The sequence below is a fragment of the Lemur catta genome, chromosome 3 (assembly GCF_020740605.2).
Source record: "Lemur catta isolate mLemCat1 chromosome 3, mLemCat1.pri, whole genome shotgun sequence".
Taxonomy (NCBI): domain Eukaryota; kingdom Metazoa; phylum Chordata; class Mammalia; order Primates; family Lemuridae; genus Lemur; species Lemur catta.
Genome location: NC_059130.1, coordinates 92,886,076 through 92,900,153, shown reverse-complemented (window position 1 = coordinate 92,900,153; position 14,078 = coordinate 92,886,076). Strand labels below are relative to the sequence as shown.

General features: G+C 41.2%; 1 protein-coding gene across 1 annotated transcript in view; it reads right to left on the bottom strand.

The window, feature by feature from the left end:
- TESK2 (testis associated actin remodelling kinase 2) overlaps positions 1-10,927 on the bottom strand; it is a 123,079-nt gene extending 112,152 nt beyond the window's left edge. Inside the window, exon 1 of the mRNA XM_045545554.1 lies at positions 10,594-10,927. The gene's annotated coding sequence lies outside the window, so the exon portion shown is untranslated. The remainder of the gene's footprint in view (positions 1-10,593) is intronic.
- Positions 10,928-14,078: the final 3,151 nt, after the last annotated feature.

Sequence of the window (14,078 nt, the reverse complement as noted above, 5' to 3'; positions counted from 1 at the left end):
CACAAAAATCAATTCATGATAGACAACAGACTTAAACCTAAGGCATGAAACCATAAGCATTCTAGAAGAAAATGTTGGAAAAACTCTTACAGACATTGGTCTAGGCAAAGAATTAATGAAGAAGACTCCAAAAGCAATCACAGCAACAACAAAAAAATAAACAAATGGGATCTGATCTAATTCAAAACCTTCTGCACAGCCAAGGAAACTATGATTAGAGAAAACAGACAACCTGCAGAATGGGAGAAAATATTTTCAAGCTATATATCTGATAAAGGGCTGATAACTAGAATCTATATAGAACTTAGGAAAATCAGCAAGAAAAAATCAAATAACCCCATTAAAAAGTGGGCAAAGGACATGAACAGAAATTTTTTAAAAGAAGATAGACTAATGGCCAACAAACATATGAAAAAATGCTCAACATCTCTAATCATCAGGGAAATGTAAATCAAAACCACAATGAGGGCCAGGCGCGGTGGCTCACGCCTGTAATCCTAGCCCTCTGGGAGGCCGAGGCAGGTGGATCGCTCGAGGTCAGGAGTTCGAGACCAGCCTGAGCGAGACCCCATCTCTACTAAACACAGAAATAAATTATCTGGACAACTAAAAATATATATAGAAAAAAAATTAGCCGGGCATGGTGGCACATGCCTGTAGTCCCAGCTACTTGGGAGGCTGAGGCAGTAGGATCGCTTAAGCCCAGGAGTTTGAGGTTGCTGTGAGCGAGGCTGACGCCACGGCACTCACTCTAGCCCGGGCAACAAAGTGAGACTCTGTCTCAAAAAAAAAAAAACAAACCACAACGAGAATGGTTTTTATCAAAAAGTCCCAAAACAATAAATGTTGGTGTGGATGCGGAGAGATAGGAACACTCATACACTGCTGGTGGGACTGTAAACTAGTACAACTAGTAAACTAGTACTCTATGGAAAGTAATATGGAAATACCTCAAAGAACTAAAAGTAGACCTACCATTTGATCCAGCAGTCCCACTACTGGGTATCTACCCAAAGGAAAAAAAGACATTCTATAATAAAGACATCTGTACTTGAATGTTCATAGCATCATAATTCACAATTGCAAAGATTGGAAACAACCCAAGTGCCCATCAATACATGAATGGATTAATAAAATGTGGTATATATATACCATGGAGTATTAATCAACAATTTTTAAAAATGGTGACTACCTCTTGTATTATCCTGGATGGAGCTGGAGCCCATTCTTCTAAGTGAAGTGTAACAAGAATGGAAAAACAAACACCACACGTACTCACCATTAAATTGGTACTAATCGATCAACACATATGCACATACAGAAATAACATTCATGCAGTCGGCCGGGCGCGGTGGCTCACGCCTGTAATCCTAGCACTCTGGGAGGCCGAGGTGGGCAGATCGTTTGAGCTCAGGAGTTCGAGACCAGCCTGAGCAAGAGCGAGACTCCATCTCTACTAAAAATAGAAAGAAATTATACGGACAGCTAAAAATATATATAGAAAAATTAGCCGTGCATGGTGGTGCATGCCTGTAGTCCCAGCTACTCGGGAGGCTGAGGCAGGAGGATTGTCTGAGCCCAGGAGTCTGAGGTTGCTGTGAGCAAGGCTGACGCCAGGGCACTCTAGCCCAGGCAACAGAGTAAGACTCTGTCTCAAAAAAAAAAAAAAAAAAAAAAAAATTCATGGGGTATTTGGCAAGCAGGAGGGGGGAGAGGGCATGGGTAAATTCACACCTAATGGGTGGTATGCACGCTGTCTGGGAAATGGACACACTTGTAGCTGTGACTCTGGCGGTCCAAAGACAATTTATGTATCCAAAATATTTGTACACCCATAATATTCTGAAATTTAAAAAAAAAATCTAAAGACAAAAAAAAAAAAAAAGAAAAAGTTCATTGCTGTTTTATTTCATGAGTTCAATAAAAAAGGTTCAGGAAGATAAATTCCAGTTTCAGTTAAAAACGTATTCTATAATATAATTATGGAGCTTTAAAAGGCCTTTTAGGGCCGGGCATGGTGGCTCACGCTTGTAATCCTAGCACTCTGGGAGGCCAAGGCGGGTGGATTGCTCGAGGTCAGGAGTTCGAGACCAGCCTCAGTAAGAGTGAGACCCCCATCTCTACTAAAAAATAGAAACAAATTATCTGGCCAACTAAAAATATATATAGGAAAACTTAGCCGGGCGTGGTGGCGCATGCCTGTAGTCCTAGCTACTTGGGAGGCTGAGGCAGTAGGATCGCTTAAGCCCAGGAGTTTGAGGTTGCTGTGAGCGAGGCTGACACCACAGCACTCACTCTAGTCCGGACAACAGAGCAAGACTCTGTCTCAAAAAAAATAATAAAAATAAATAAATAAATAAAAGGGCTTTTAATGTGATTGTCCTAAACTTGTTGTGAAGCCTCAACAAGACCAGAGCTTCACCATGCCAGGAGAGTTATCAGGTCTTACGAATCCAAAGAAGACAAACATACAACTTTTATTATAAAAGGTATTTTCACACAATGCTTATTTTCATGTCATATATGTATTAGATATATATATTCCTTTTCAAATAGTCATTTTTCAGTCCAAAATTTCACTCCTTTTAAGATAGAATTTTCTTTAATAATATTTCTACTATTTCATAGGCATGAAAGATTTCAACAGCATTTCAGACTTGCCAGAAGGAAGCAAATTGCAACCTCTAACAGTTCACATAACATACATGACAATATCTGTTGCTTATAAAATTCCTTAGCCTGCCATTCAAAGAATTTGCTCCACTAAAATTAGCCTAATCATTATCCCCCAGACTTAACCCACCTTTCTAGTGCAGTGTTCCCTTCCTACCTCAGCTTAAATGATGTTTACCTCATTCTAGCTCTGGTAGCACTTTTTTTTTTTTTTTTTGAGTCAGTCTTGCTCTGTCGCCCATGCTAGAGTGCCGTGGCATCAGCCTAGCTCACAGCAACCTCAAATTCCTAGGCTCAAGAGATCCTCCTGCCTCAGCCTCCTGAGTAGCTGAGACTACAGGTGCATGCCACCATACCCAGCTAACTTTTTCTATTTTTAGTAGAGATGGGGTCTCACTCTTGCTCAGGCTGGTCTTGAACTCCTGAGCTCAAGCAATCTTCCCGCCCCGGCCCCCCAGAGTGCTAGGATTACAGGCATGAGCCACCATGCCCAGCCTCTAGTAGTACTTTCTGACTATACTACTTACTTGACACTCAATGTCTCTTAGTCTTCCTAACCAAGGAAGACTAGATTCTTGCAATCTATTCTCCAGGCTGAGTAAACTTTTGAGAACCTTTCATGTGTCATACAGAGACTCTGCCTCATTTGGTCCCTACCCACATCTCCAGCCCCATCTATCTCTATTTCTCCATCCACAGACACTATCTACTCTAAACATAGAGAACTACTATATTTGTAGGCCCCCTGGTCACACTTCAATGCCTATGCATGTAATATTCTTTCTCCCTGGTGCGCTCTTCCCAGCCTCTTCCACATGGATCTCTCAGTAATCGCCTCATATGGGTAGTGTTCTCTGACCTCTCAATCTTCTTTTTCTGTGCCTTGATAATGCCCTGCACAAATCTCTGTTATTACAGTTATAATATAGTATTTTAATTGTTGCTTATCAGTCTCTTTCACTGGACTATGAACTCCATGAGGGCTTAGATTCAAACTTTGTTACTTTCAAATGAGCTATGGCATACAAATTTTAATACAATATGAACCAAAATTTACGGTGGAGAAAAAAATAAATAGGACATTGAAGTTCCACACTATGTAAAAAACATATTCAGTCTTTCATTCACTCAGTAAACAAATATTTACTTAGCACCTTTAGGGGCCAGGCACTATGCCAAATCCTGGAGAGTTGGTGATGACAATATATACATACACAGAGAAAGATTCTGAGAGGATAAATCCCAAAATGTTAACATTGGATATTAATTCTTTGAATCTTGGGCAGACTAAGAATAATTTATATCTTCTCCTTTAAAATCTTCCTTAATTTTACAATAACCAAAAAAATTTTTGGAGTCCTCCCAAATTACAAATTCCTACTAATCAGTAGGAATACAAAACCCAAAGTAAATGGTATGCAATGTGAAAGTGAAACAAATTTTGAGAACTTTTAATCAGATTCTAATTATACCTAATACAAAGAAAAACAAGACTAAAGTATGCAAAAATATTGCAGGATTTCCACAGTGAAGTTATTGTGGAAATCATTTTGAAAAAGATCCCATGCAAATCATTCAAGGAAAACACTGACCATATGATCAATACCACCCTAGTTTTCCACACTGCAGAAAGAAAATTATATCATTCTATTCTATTTGATGCAGGGGAAAAGATGACAGCCTCCATACAACCTGATCAGAGGACAAATTAATAAATAACACCATATTTCATCTGTATAATGATTTACAGTTTACAGTTCACAAAGCACTTTGACCTTCACAATAATTGTTTTTCTGTTCCCGTTGGATAGATTAAAAAACTGAGGCTTGAAATGCAGAATGCCCTTCTATTTTTTGACTCAAAATCCAAAAGCTATGAAAGAAAGACTGAGACGTTGTCTACATACAAATCTAAAACTTGGGAATAAAATAAAAGAAGTCAAAAGACAAATATCAAAATAAGAAAAACATATACAATACATATCACAGAAAATGTCTCTTTTTATACATAGAGAGTTCTAGAAATCAATAGGAAAGTGACGTTGACTCAACAGAAAAATAGGTAAAGGATTTAAACAGGCAGTTCACAGAAAAGGAAATACGAGTAACTCAAACATATAAAAAGATGCTTAATGTTACCATAATTTTTTTAAAAAATTAAAACTATTCTGAGGTATCATTTTTTTTATCAGATTGGCAAAACTCCAAGTTTGATAATAGCAAGGCATAATATTAATAACACTGATCCTGGAGCCAGAGTGGTTACTTTGAATTTCTGCCACTTAGAGGCTGTGTGATTTCAAAAAATCACACTTAAACTCTCTATTCCTCAACGTATTCATCTGAAAAAAGGAGATAATAATAGTATCCACACCTCAAAGAAATGTTATTAGATTAAATGAAGTAATGTATAAAAGCACATAGAACAGTACCTGGCACTTGGTAAGCACTATGTAACTATTAGCCATGACACAACCAATATTAGTGAGTAAACAGGCAATGTAAATTGGAACAACCCCTAAGGAGGGCAATTTAGCAATGTATTTCATAGTGATAAATGCACATATCCTTTAACTTAGAAATCCCACGTCTGTGAATTTATCCTGCAAGTATCCTTGCACACATATAAAATGACATGTTCAAGGGTCTTCTTTACAGCATTGCTTATAATATTAAAACAGTGAAAATAATATAAATGTTCATTATAAGGAATTAGTTAAATAAATTATGATACATCCGTCCAATGGAATACTATGGAATACCATGTAGGTGTTTAAAAAAAATGATTAAAAAAATAAGAAAATTTAGGCCAGGTGCGGTGGCTCACGCCTGTAATCCTAGCCCTCTGGGAGGCCGAGGCAGGTGGATCGCTCAAGGTCAGGAGTTCGAGACCAGCCTGACCAAGACCCGTCTCTACTAAAAATAGAAATAAATTATCTGGACAACTAAAAGTATATATAGAAAAAATTAGCCGGGCATGGTGGCACATGCCTGTAGTCCCAGCTACTCGGGAGGCTGGGGCAGTAGGATCTCTTAAGCCCAGGAGTTTGAGGGGTTGCTGTGAGCTAGGCTGACGCCACGGCACTCACTCTAGCCCAGGCAACAAAGTGAGACTCTGTCTCAAAAAAAAAAAAAATTAAAAATAATAAGAAGAAAATTTAGAATATATATGTAAAACAAACAAACAAAAGAATGAAGAAACTTTCTATGTACTGATCTGGAAAGGCCTCCAAACTATATTAAGTGAAAAAGCAGCTTTGGAGTATGGGGAGTGCAGAATAGGAGGGAACCATGGGCTAAATTTTATATGAAAAATGGGAAAAATAAAATTATATAGTTGACCCTTGAACAACACAGGTTTGTGGGTCTACTTATACACAGGGTTTTTTTTTTTTTTCTTTGAGACACTATGTTTCCCAGGCTGGAGTGCAGCAGCTATTCACAGGTGTGATTATAGTGCACTGAAGCCTTGAACACCTGGCCTCAGCCCCCTAAGCTGGGACTACAAGCAAGCCTGGCTTACACACAGATTTTTTTCAATAAATATACTGAAAATATTTTTGGAGATTTGCAATAGTTTGAAAAAACTCACAGATGAACCACATAGCCTAAAATGTCAAAATAATTATGGAAAAGTTAAGTATGCCATGAATGCATAAAACATACATAGATACTAGTCTCTTATTTACTACCATAAGATATACACAAATCTATTATAAAAGTTAAAATTTATCAAAACTTACACACACACAAACCATACATGGCAACACTATCAGTAGAAAACAAACATAATGATGCATTATAGTACATACTTGTGTAATAATTTTAGAGCCACCTCCTGATGCTGTTGCAGTGAGCACAAGTGATGCAAGTGTCCCTTAAAATGCTGCGTGACACTAGTCATCTCCATGTGAGCAGTTCCTCTCTCTAGTAAATTTCATGTTGCAGTAAAAAGTGATCTCTCGTGGTTCTTGTGTATGTTTTATTATGTTTAGTGCAATATGGTAAACCTTGAATAACACCATGACATCCATTAGAAACTGCCACTAGTAATGCTGGAAGTGCTTTCAAGAAGCAGAGAAAAGTCATGACATTACAAGAAAAAGTTGAATTGCTTGATGTGTACCATAGGTTGAGGTCTGCAGCTGCAGTTGTCAGCCATTTCAAGATAAATGAATCCAGTATAAGGACCATTGTAAAAAAAAAAAAAGACCAAATGCATGAAACCAGGCAGCAGCTACACCAGCAATAGCAGTAGTTAAATTTTGGGGGAGTCAAAATTTATACCTGGATTTTTGACTGCATGGGAGTCAATACCACAATACCTGTGTTGTTCAAGGGTCAACTGTATATTCATATTTGTACGCATTTGCCTAAAGAAAGGCTAAAAGAATATAAAGAGACTATTAAAAGTGTTTGAGAAAGGGTATGGAACTGGGTGGATGGAGGACGGGCATGGGAGTAAGACTTTTCACTGTTTATATAAATTTATATATAGGACTTTCCTAATTTTTTTTCTTTTATCATACTGCCTTTCTGAAATTTTCAGGAAAATTTATCACAAGTAGGCTTTTCTCTGAAACACACACTCCTTCTGAGTGTTCAGCAAAAATAACACTAGTGAGACCACACTGAAGTCATCTCCATATGATGACTTGGAAAAAAGTATAATACCCATTGTTGGGCCAAAACATTCACCATCACCCACACAATACAATGTAATGATTGGGCTTCATCCACTAGGAGACAAAATTCCCATAAATGTCCTTATCATAGGTTTCAAATTCCAACACAACATTCATTTTGCAAAACAAAATGAAGTGTATGACACTAAGAATATATCTATAAACATTTTCACTTGCTACTCTAAATAAGCCAGGGAATGAACACATGTAAAGGCATACTTTTCTTTTTATAATTAGCTCAAACCTTAAGTACAAAATGTTATTGGGGATCCTGGGGTGGAGAGTCCCTAGCCTCCCAGCACAAATATTTTTAAACAGAATTAAGGCCCATCATATGCCCAAGTACAAAGGATTTGTGTTTGAGAGTCCACCCCAAATATACATCTGCAAGAATAACACATCATATATATCCAGGGCATCAGGTATCTGATGATATCACCATTAATTCACACACAAACATCTGTACCATCTAGTACTACTTTCTAACAAGAGCTAAGGAACCTCCAATCCAATTCTGGGTCCCTCCTTGATGAGCGGCCCCACCTATAGGACCTAATATCTCCTCTGCTCCATCTCCTGCTACCATACTTGGAAACTATGATATTCATATTGATGACATATTCAGCACAGCCCCCTAACCTCCCCCTACATCAATAACCTACACCTCCATTCCCCTTCAAAAGCACTGAGATAGTTACACCAGTTTTTGTCTTTTTCCTTGAAATACTGAAGTCTGAGCTTTCCAATTATGAATTTCTTGCAAAACCTGGTCTTCAACCATGTTTCTGATTGTCTCTTTATTCTCCAAGTTCACCAGCCTCCTTATAGGTTTTGCCTCTTATAATCCCCAGCTTGGACCCTCAGAGTTGATCATATCTCCCTACCACTAGCAGGGTAAAGTTGCTCCCCACTTTATCTTTCTGTCCTGTAAATTCCAATCATGGATCAACCCAATCATCTTTTTTGCCCTCCTCCTCTTAGGCTGTTGAAGAAAGTGTGAAATCCATGCTACTGGGCCCCATTACAAATATATTATTTCTAACTAACTGGGCCCTCAATGTAATCAGCAATCTTTTAAAAAAATCCTTAATCTAGGCTGGTGTGAAGGTAGTGAGTTATCTCACTTGATTATTCACAGTCAGTTACAGATTGAACTCCTTGTTCTACTACTTTCCTGCCTTCTTACTACTACACTTGACTAGTCTAAAAAAAAGAATCCTTAATCTATTCCCCTTTCATTTTCCATTTAAGATTCTCATGGCCGTAACACTCAAGTCAGAAACTCACCACAGTTTCTTCAGTCTCCAAAGATAATCCCCTTCACAGATAACTGATCACATCAAGAAAATAAGGCCATCTATCAAACTCTCTCACCTTCCTTCCATTCTACCACATCATTATCCATCTTGACTTCTATCTTTTTGGTATCAAAGAATGAAATGCCTGACATATTTCCTAAGTAAACTTTTCCCTCAACCTACAAAACTGTTTCATCCGTACTAAAAAGAAAAACACATGTGCCATAATGGAAAGAACACAGGTTTCAGAACTAGACATACCTATTCAAATCCTTGCCTATAGTCTTCCTAACTGTGAAAGAGGGATACTGACACCTAAACCGCAAGGCTGCTGTGATCTATAAAGCATCTTTATGCTACCTGGCATACTCAATAAAGAGGAGTATATTCTCAATAAAGACGAGTTTCACTAGTACCAGTTCTCCTTCACAACACTGTTGAAAGAGTAATTTCACTCACTGCCTGTCATTTATTCCTCAATCCATCGTGATATGACTACTGTCATCATTGCCACCACTATACTACCTAAACTGGCTTTCAAAGGAAACAAGTGACTTCCTAATTGCTAAATTCAGTGGCTTCTTCCTAATTGACCTCTGGAACACCTGATATTGATAGTCATCCCCTTCCTTCTTGAAACCCTTTCTTCCTTTGGCTTCTATTATAATGCCATTCTGTTCTAGTTCTTGTCCCATTCCTTTAACCTCTCTTTTTCAGTGTCTAATACCCTTCAAACAATGATGTTCCTTCTGGTCCACAGCCCTTTTCTTCTCTTCTTTCAGTATTATCATCCCATACCAAGACTTCAAATGTCCCCCATAGTCTCTTGACCCTCAATTTTATGTATTCAGTTCCAACCTATCCCCCAATTTTCAGACCCAAATTTCCAGCTACCCCGAGTGATACCTGAAAAACACCTCAAACTGAACTTGTCCAAAACCAAATTTATTACCTTTCCTCAAAACTGTTTCTTTATGTTCCCTATTTCAACTAACACTACCAATTCACACCATCAGCCAAGTCAGAACCCTCCCACTAATCCTCTCAACACTATTTTGGACAATCCCTCTTGGAACTGCACGTCATTCTCTCACCACTACCCCAGTTCATTCCCTCTCGCCGGGATTAGCACCCTAGTTTCCTGCCTACCTAGGTTTTTCGCCTCCAGTCTTCACTTTCAATTCTTCCTCTACATTTTCACTACAGACAATGCCATCATATCAACCTTCTGCTTACAAAACCTTCAACGGTTCCCCAAGCCTACAGAATAAAGTCCAAATTCTTTAACAGTTTTTCTCAGAGGTATAATGTAAAGGTTTTTTAATTAGACAAATCTGGATTTCATTTCCAGCTAAATATGAATACTGGCTTCGTCCAGAATCTTGAAAGTGAAGGGTAAAACGCAGAGGAGGGAAAAGGAGGGGAGAGGAGATGATGGGTGACCAGGGAGAGGAGAAAAGAGGAGGAGGAAGACAGTAGTGTCTGAGGGAAGTATTTTTCGAGGGTAGATAGAAGTGGACGTTTTCGAGAGAAGAGCATGTTTGAGGGAAGTAAAGTGAAAGAGTCCAGCTCTCGGAGGGAGGAGTGGGGAGTTGGAGGTCTCCGAAACAAGAGTTTTAGGAGAAAACCAAGGATTCCTTAATCTCTGAAGTGAGGAAGGTCCCCGATGAGAGGCAACTTCTAATGCCCCTGAGGGGGAGAAGGCGCTGGGGGTGGCGGGGCTGTCCTGGGACCCTGAGGGAATTGAGAAGGGAAGGGGAAAGGAGCAGAGAAGGGGAGCGTCCCCAGCCGCTGAGAAGATCTCTGGGAAGCTGAGGAGTCCCCTCGCGTGCTAAGAGACCAGATTGCCAAAGTTTCGGGGCGGAAGAGGTGTAACAGCCGCGCGCGCGGGCCGGGATGCCCCCGGGGTTGTGCCCCACGCACTCTCTTCACGTTACCTGAGGCAGGACTGAACAGCCAGAGGGGTGCCTGCGCGGGTGGGAGGGGGAGGAGGCTGCAAAGAGGGAGCATAGTAACCCTCACAGCTCGGTGGCGGCAGCGGCTCCTTAGCCTGCGGAGGCGGTGGGGGTCCCTCGCCCAGAAGCCGGCGACACGACGGGGCTAGTGGTGGCGGAGGACGAGGAGGCTACTGCCATGGCCCCACAGTCGGGCCGCTTACCCCACCCCGCCTGTTTGGCTGGGCCAGGAGGACTATTCAACCGGCGAGACTGAAAGGCCAGCTGCTAGCTCCACTGACCTCCGGGCCGCGAGCGACTGAAACGTCTGCCCACCTCGACAGGCAAGCTGGGGGCGTGGCGTCAGAGGCCCCGCCCCACTCCTCGAGCCCTCCCTTGGAGCAGCCAATCAATCGTCAGTCCTTGATAAACGAGCTAGTGGAATTGCCCAATTACCGTTAGGAATGCCACGTGGTATGAGGGTGGGCACAATGGGCGTCCAGAAAAGCCAATCAACAGCCCTAGGCGCCAACTCTGGAGGACGAAGGGAACCAATAGGAAGGAAGAGAAGGTAAAAACAGAAGAGGCAGTGTGTTGGAAAGGCGGAACCAAGGAGGGAATACACCTGGGGGAAACCCAAGTCCAGGAGCCTCTCAGAGGGAGGGACAGTAAACACAAGATGGACCAATCAAAATGCTAAACACAGAAGCGATCAGTAATTGATAAACCCGATTGAAAATGGACTAGACCCGCGCGGCATTCGGGTTTAGCTGAGTAAGGAAAAGCGGTAAGAATGAGGCGTCCTGCAGTATCTCAGTATAATGAGAAAAAATTGATACATACATCATTATTAGCGACTTGAGATAGTAAGAGCATTGAGTAGAGCCAAACAAAATGCTGAGGGAGCAATAGACTGAAAGATTCGATGATGTGACGGCTTAGAGAAGGTATAATAACACTTGAGCTAGCTTGAAAACAGAAGAGACTTTGAAAGAGCTGGATGAAGAATAAAAATTCTCTCCAACTGTTCAACAGGCACATATTTCCTCACGCTTTCCGTATGCCTGAACCTCAGGAACTCATAATCTCATACCTGAGCAGAATGGAACAGGAGAACGGCAAGAGCAGACAGGAACAGTGGAGTTTGTGCATTACTGCACCAGCACTCCCTGTGGCTAGAGACCTTTCGGATATCTTTAGACTTCTCTTCTCCTGGAAGGGGGGTGGGGGAGTCTTGACAGACGAATGGGATTGAATCATTGAAGTGCATTCTTGGTGACTATAAAGTTTGAGAAATATGTGTAGTAGAAGATATTGGAGAGAAAAGAGACTGAACGTGCGTTGGGCTTAAATGTCAAATTTGTGCTTTATTTTTTATGTTGTGAGAGCTATTCTTGAGCAGGAGTGTAACCTAAACAGGGCACTGTTTTAGGAAGATTAAATGATAGCTCACAGGATCTCTGGAGAGAGAAAAGAGCCCAGCCCAGTCCCCCTGGCCCCAAAGCCTTTTTGTTACCATTCTTCTGGCAACAAATCATGTGCTGCCACCTGGTGACAGTTCAAATATCATTGTTCCACCTTGCTATTTATTATTTCTGTTGCGAGAACCTTGGAACCCCTTATAAGCCTGTCTCCCACAGAGCTTGATGCAAAGTAGCTGATAAATAAGTAAAGCACTGGTAGCAAGCAGAATTGAATAACGTCACCATGCCAGATGTATCACCTGCCCAGTGAAAGATGTAAATGACAGGGCTTTCTTGCACCTGCTTCAACAGGAAGATGAGGTTTGATGAGACATTTTTGTTTTTTTAAACTGGGTCTATTTGACCCATGTCTGATCTTTGTCATTCCACTCTCACAGTCTCCCAATGCTGAAAGAACAGAAGATTGCCCTGTACCTTGAAGGCCTTCTCCCCATGACCTGTCTGCTAGTCAGGACAGGGCCTTGAATGTACCCCATAACTGAAGGTAATTCCTACCCTACTCACCTCAGCCTTTTATTATGCTTTTATTTCAGATAATTGTCTCCTTTCTCTGGCACGACTGATCTGAGAACTGAGAACTTCACATGAGTCCACTGCACATTTAGCTCAGGGAAAATACATGACAGGATTGCTCTCAATAAACATCCACTGGTGGTCAGATGGCATTATCTTTTGACTACATTTAGCAGTAGAAGAGGCCTTATGAGGCCTCAGTGAGACACTGCTGCCTTTTAGGAAATCCTGGACAATACTGTCTGGAACACAAAGCCCAGTGAGGAGAAAGTAAAGCTGCTCTTAGTCACATAGAAAGATGTACGCTCGTCCCTTGGTATACCTTGGGGAATGGTTCCAGGACACTGAGAATATACCAAAATCTATGTATACTCCAGTCTCAAAGTCACCCCTGAGGAACATAAGAAAAGTGAGCCCTCTATATACACAGGTCTCACATCCCAGAATACTGTATTTTTGATCCATGTTTGGTTGGAAGAAAATCTACATATAAGTGAACCCTTGCAGTTCATGCCTATGTTGTTCAAGGGTCAACTGTACTTTCCAGGCAGCAACTAAGTGGTAAAAGGATCAGAATCATTAGCCACAAGGTTTTTTTTCTTTTTTTTTTTTTTGAGACAGAGTCTCGCTGTGTTGCCCGGGCTAGAGTGAGTGCCGTGGCGTCAGCCTAGCTCACAGCAACCTCAAACTCCTGGGCTCTAGCAATCCTACTGCCTCAGCCTCCCGAGTAGCTGGGACTACAGGCATGCACCACCATGCCCGGCTAATTTTTTCTATATATATATATTTTAGTTGTCCATATAATTTATTTCTATTTTTAGTAGAGACAGGGTCTCACTCTTGCTCAGGCTGGTCTCAAACTCCTGACCTTGAGCAATCCACCCGCCTCGGCCTCCCTGAGTGCTAGGATTACAGGCATGAGCCTCCGCGCCCGGCCACAAGGTATTTTTTAAATGAAATATAATCAAAATATCAGAGTGTTAATCCCAACACTTTGGGAGGCTGAGGCAGGAGGATCACTTGAGGCCAGGAGTTTGAGACTAGCCTGGGCAACATAGCAAGATCCCATCTCTACCCAAAAAAAAGAAAGCAATTATCAAAGTGCATCACTCATAGTAAGAATAAGAATTAAGGCTGGGCATGGTGGCTTACGCCTGTAACCCTAGCACTTTGGGAGGCCAAGGCAGGAGGATTACTTAAGGCTAGGGGTTTGAGACCAGCCTGGGCAACAGCAAGACCTTGTTTCTACAAAAACTAAGAAAATTAGCCAGGCATGGTGGCGCACACCTATAGTCGCAGCTTTTCAGGAGACTGAGGCAGAAGGATCACTTGAGCCCCCAGTTTGAGGTTTGAGGTTGCTATGATGATGTCATTGCATTCTAGCCTGGGCAACAGAGTGAGACCCTGTCTCAATTAAAAATAAAAAAAGGGTCAGGCGTGGTGGCTCATGCCTGTAATCCTAGCACTCTGAGAGACCGAGGCGGGAGGACC